The sequence below is a fragment of the Lactuca virosa genome, chromosome 7 (genome assembly GCF_052849685.1).
Source record: "Lactuca virosa cultivar CGN04683 chromosome 7, Lactuca_virosa_CGN04683_v6, whole genome shotgun sequence".
Classification (NCBI taxonomy): domain Eukaryota; kingdom Viridiplantae; phylum Streptophyta; class Magnoliopsida; order Asterales; family Asteraceae; genus Lactuca; species Lactuca virosa.
This window is the reverse complement of record NC_136432.1, coordinates 47,569,821-47,576,306: the sequence shown is the minus strand read 5'-3', so window position 1 is coordinate 47,576,306 and position 6,486 is coordinate 47,569,821.

Sequence of the window (6,486 nt, the reverse complement as noted above, 5' to 3'; positions counted from 1 at the left end):
GATAAACTCTCGTGCTTGACGTCCCAACCTAGCCTCCTCCTATCATCCGAATAACATTCCTGATCAATACCCTCTCATAGCCTCATCTCTAAAGATTGGGTAGAAGGCCATTCTACCCCTCCCTGAACTCTCCTGAATCAGCTTGACCAAAACCTTAAGGTCAACTGAAGTCAACGGTCAAACTTTGACCCGACTCGTCGAGTGCACATGGGCGACTCAGCGAGTCCATGCGGGTCCTCTGAATCCTTCTAGCCTCACTTGGCACGTCGATTCATCCCTCCACTCGACGGGTTACACCTGTCACGAATCGTGGGGCAAACCCGACTCGACTCGTCGAGTACACTAATGGACTCGGCGAGTTCCTTCCATGGCAACACTCAAATGACCTTCTGAGGTCAGATCTGCTTCTCTAATCTATAGATCTGGCCTTCCCAAGCATGATAATAACGTAAAGGTTCGAACTTTAGGCTCATGCCTCACACTATCACCTCTATATGCCAAAATGACCCTTAATATGATAACCTAAGCCCCAAACTCATAAAGGACTGCATAAAGTTGTAGAATAGGGACTCTCTGGACCTCTCAAGGTCCAAATCTGATGATATTGGCACAAGGGGACATCACATACACTAGATCTCTTACCAAAAAGAAGAGAAAAAGCCCTAGATTCATGAAATCTATTACTCAATGAAAATGGACATGAATCCTTACCTCCCACAGCAGCTCTGCACCAAATGATGGAAGATTTGAGTCCCACAAGACTGCCTAGCTCGAAATCCTCCCTTCCCTTTGCTAAAACACACCAAATAATGATGAATTAGCCCTCCTCTTGCACTACAAACGTTCTCTCTGCTTTCTAGGGTTTCTCAGGGGTGTAATGGCCGCAAATGAAGGCCATAAAGGCCTTTAAATAGGGCACAAACCCCGAGATTTAGGGTTTCCGTCCACAGCGCGAACTCGTCGAGTCCACCCATCGACTCGTCGAGTCCCTTCATTAATCTAGTCAGCAAAAACGCGATCCTACTCGACGAGTTCAGGCGTCAACTCGTCGAGTCCCTCCTCAAAACTCAAAAAGAAATACTCAAATCGTCATGCCTGGAAATCCGGATGTTACAATTCTCCCCCAGTTGAAATAGATTTCGCCCTCGAAATCGCTCCTCACCCACATAGATGGAAACCAAACACTCGAAAAGCACCATTGAGAGGTTCTCACACCAAAACGATATCCTTCCCCATGAATACCCGGATCCGACCAGGAACTCCAAATTTGTAACAAAACCGGCCCCTCTATTGCTAAAATACCCCTTCCTGACCTTCCTAGAATCGGGAAACTCTAGTGACCTGGCCGGCCGCCAGACCCTCCACTCACGCTATCACCATGATATTCGCTCTTCGAACATCAAACCCTGATAACTCCCTGCTCCTCTGATTCTCACAAGACAAAATCTGACAATTGGCTACCGATCGCTCATACCAACGTACCAAAACAGTCTGAATCACGCCCCAAGGAACGAAAGGGTTTACATCCCACCAGGGCTCATCCACTGAACTACTATCAGAATCCATCCGAACAATAAACTTTCAACATCCTGTTCTCTGACACAAGAGAATCATGCTCGCTCAGAAGTCCTCAGACATCTAAAATCATAAGCCTCAGCTGCATCCCTCATATCCCTTTTTAACACTGAGTACCAGGTCTGATCTCGACCCAACAGTTGAACCTCCAGGGTCATCCGTTGCTTTATCCCAACCGTCTCCATGGTTTCCTTCTTACTATAACCACATCGGCCCAATGTGACACACAAGTAACGAAGTTCGCTTAACCCTAAGCGAATGCTACCTTCCCAACTGGAGATCGACTCAACCCCGACCTCTGTCATCTGTTACTCATCGTTCCATGCAACTTGCAGTACCTCCCGTACCCGAGTACTGACCCACACAGGTCTAAGACATCAGATGACAACCAATAATCCTCAACATGGAACCCACCTCAGAATCCAGAATCTCATCTCGCCTATCCAACGCACCACCAGAGCCAAACTCAAACTCGAGAGTTTGGTCCGACCCAGAGTTGGAACCACTCGTCCCAACGAAGCACTCAACTCAGAACTCATTTCCCGCAACCCATGCGTACCTCACTTATCCCATTCTTTCGAATTGTGATGACCACACCTTACTCAGAACATAATGACTCCCTATCATTGAGGAGACCCCGGTCTCGCCCCTGGTCCGACCACCAGGTTCCCAAAAACTCCAAAATTAGGGCCACCCCATGGCTAAAACTCTTCTGCGCCATGCTCTGATCAACGAGTACTTTATCATGACAACTTCTCGCTGACTAGTGTGTAATACGTCTTCCCGTAGCGTCACATCAACCTCTTACTGACTGGTGAGTACTACGGCTTCCCTCGGTATCACCACAACCTCTCACTGACTGGTGAGTACTACGGCTTCCCGTAGCATCACAACAACCTCTGACTAGTGAGTACTACGGCTTCCCGTAGCATCACAACAACCTCTGACTAGTGAGTACTACAGCTTCTCGTAGCATCACAACAACCTCTTGACTAGTGAGTACTACGGCTTCCCGTAGCATCACAACAACCTCTGACTAGTGAGTACTACGGCTTCCCGTATCATCACAACATCCTCTGACTACTGAGTACTACGGCTTCCCGTAGCATCACAACATCCTCTGACTAGTGAGTACTACGGCTTCCCGTAGCATCACAACAACCTCTCACTGACTGGTGAGTACTACGGCTTCCCGCGGTATCACCACAACCTCTCACTGACTGGTGAGTACTACGGCTTCCCGCGGTATCACCACAACCTCTCACTGACTCACAATCCGCGGATCAATCATAGATAGGTGCATGCACTTACCCAAATTATGCATCACTATATCTGGCGGCAATCGTCATAACAAAACACCCTTCCCTGCTACGATCCATATTCTTGGACAATCTCACTTGTTGTCATTAACCGAAAGGGCTCCCACTGGAATCATCGATGTTTGACCCACCACCTGCCGTCTCCACTCAAGACTCAAAATTATACGAAATCCAATGCATTAAATTTGGATACCTCGATACACCACATAGGACCTCACGACGTCTCGTCTCATCCACTGATCTTCCTGTTCCACAACCTGAAATTGGTTGCCTAATCAACTTCTGCCCTTTCCAAGCTGAATAACAGCCCCATCACTGAACCAGAATTTCTCAACCGCCGAACTCACCCTACGAGCCAACCATCTCGAATTCACCATTATGACCTTGAATAATTCCCGTTCACCCCAAGGTCTCCGATCAACGGTCACTTGCCGTGGAGGCACTCATCCTTTTCAAACATAACACATGCATTATCTCGCTCTGCACCTCGTCTCAATCACCAACAACCTTGGGCTCAATGAATTCGCACAGCCGGTCTCTATATCCAGATCTCTAACCATTCTCGATCGAATCTCTGATCCCCTCAATAAAATACCCGGTTCTCCCCCACTTAGGGTTCGAACCATCCCCAATCGGCGCACCAGCAATCTATCACACCGACTGTTCCCACCAGTAATCATCGCACCTACTCTTGGAAGGTGCTACGCAACCCTCGATGATCTCCCGACAAGGATCGAGCAACTCCAAGTGCCCTGAAATTCAGATGAAATCCTCAGAACTTCCCACCATGACTGCCTCTAGTCATTCAGAATCTCACACCATTCCATCACCGGACCTCCTAACTGTCCAGTATTAACTCTGACTCTTAGTCTGGAAGTAATGATCTACCGTACTCCTCATCATCGACTCCTCAACCAGCGTTCCATCACGTCACTTATCATAAGAGCAGAAACCATATTTCCACTCTTAATACCCATCAAAGACAATAAGGGCCACCGCCCTGATATACTCCTCTTGATCGTCCGACGCTGCAGCTAACACATGCCCTACTATACTCAATTAGGGTGTATCCTGGTCCTTGACCATCTCAGTCCCCACTGACGACCTGTTCAAGCTATATCTTTACCTCGCGGCAGACCTACTGCCATATACTCTGGTTGGAGATCACCATCTGTGCAATCCCACAGGGCTCACCCCCAAACTCAAAAACCGAAATCTCATCACCTCTTACGTCTCCCACAGGAAACGGAAATAGCACCACTCCGGTCACAGAAAGTGACCTCTCCACTATCGGCCGGTCGCCGAGCCCAGACCGTATTATCCCATAATACACCATCCCTACTCATCCCTGAGTCTTGTGACTCCAACTGGCATATCACCCACAATCCCTCGGAGCTCACTCGATTTCCCTTTTCAAGGGATGCTCCACTAAAACTTGTTCATCAAGGCCTTCTGGCCCCATACTCATTCACCACTGATCTCAGTCTAGACAATCCCCACGGAATAACCGGTAAAAACCCGCAATACTAACCGCCACATGTCATGGTACTCAAACCGCGTGGCCACCTCTCGATCTGCTATGAATCATGGTACATGCACCATGTTATCTCCTATTAATCTTCTACGAATCATGGTACTCGAACCATGTTCCCTCTTCTCATTCCACCTCACATCATGACACTCGAACCATAACATCACCTCTCGACCTGCTACAATTCATGGTACTTGAACCATGACGCCACTTCTCAATCCGTTACTTATCATGGTACTCGAACCATGACATCGCTTCTCAATCCGCTACTTATCATGGTACTCGAACCATGTCATCACTTCTCAATCCGCTACTTATCATGGTACTCGAACCATGACATCACTTCTCAATCTGCTACTTATCATGGTACTCGAACCATGACATCACTTCTCAATCCGCTACTTATCATGGTACTCGAACCATGACATCACTTCTCAATCCGCTACTTGTCATCCTCCGGATTAGCCTTCCGGATCGCCGCGGTCATCTCGCCATGAATCATACGGCGAATCTCATCATCGCTAACACCGCTGCTCTCCGGTGTGTGTGGTGTACCAACCATGATGTCTCTTAAACACAACACAAAGATACCAGAGACTCGATCGAGTATCCTCGCACTCGATCACCCAACCCTACTTGTTCCTTGGTACCCTAAGGATTTTTACTTGGACTGCTCACTGATCCGGTGTCTTCAGTAGTACGGGCCCTATACTACCGTCCACACCGCATCAGTATTCACCCCAAATCCTCCTCCTAGGATCACAGATCACAAGTACTCTACATCTCGCTGGCATAGGCTACCCTTCGGTAGACCTCTCAAAAGCTCCTCACTGCTACCTACTCACTCTCAAGCATCACATAGCAGTAGAAATCTTCCTAGGCTAAGGCATCACAAATCAGGCCACTCTAGTCCTAATATGAATACCTAGCCTACTCTAGCATGCATCACATATCATATCATATCTCATAATACATAATGTAAGGGTATTTTGGGAAATCACCATTCGGGCGCTGGCTGATCGTACACACTGCTCCTTTCTTCTTTTCTCAAAGTCTTTTACTCTTTTAGAAAAATTGTTCCTTTTTATGAAAAACTTTCTGAAATCCTCGGTTTGAGTTCAGATACGCCCGAAGGTGCATCCGAATCCCTCAAACCAAGGCTCTGATACCAACTTGTAATGACGTAAATTTCTAAAACAATTTTTCATTTTTAAAATATACTTTTATTCATAAGGTAATATCAAAACATAATGTATCCAATGTTATCATAACAAAACATATCCCAGAATCTCAAGACATAAACTCCATGAGTGTCTACGTATCATGTCGGCGCCTTCCCGCGATCCTCGCTAGTACCTGAAACACATAACACAACAACTGTAAGCATAAATGCTTAGTGAGTTCCCCAAAATACCACATACAACACATACGCCACTCGAGGCTACAGTGCGACCCTGTGGTCGATGTGTCTCAGCGGAACCCTCCAGTCTCGTAGCTCGTTGGACCCTCTGGTCCGGTCATAGCTCGTTGGACCCTTCGGTCCGGTCTGTATTGTTGGACCCTTCGGTCCGGTCTATATCGTTGGACCCTTCGGTCCGGTCTATATCGTTGGACCCTCCGGTCCAGTCTATACAACACATAGCATACATATATCACAATGCACATAATCTCATACATACACATAGCACACAAAACCCTCCGGTCTACACATAGATACCACTCTAGGTAATGTATAGTGAGAAGACTCACCTCGTACGAAGTCGGATAAACTCTCGTGCTTGACGTCCCGACCTAGCCTCCTCCTATCGTCCGAATAACATTCTTGATCAATACCCTCTCATAGCCTCATCTCTAAAGATTGGGTAGAAGGCCATTCTACCCCTCCCTGAACTCTCCTGAATCAGCTTGACCAAAACCTTAAGGTCAACTGAAGTCAACGGTCAAACTTTGACCCGACTCGTCGAGTGCACATGGGCGACTCGGCGAGTCCATGCGGGTCCTCTGAATCCTTCTAGCCTCACTTGGCACATCGATTCATCCCTCCACTCGACGGGTTACACC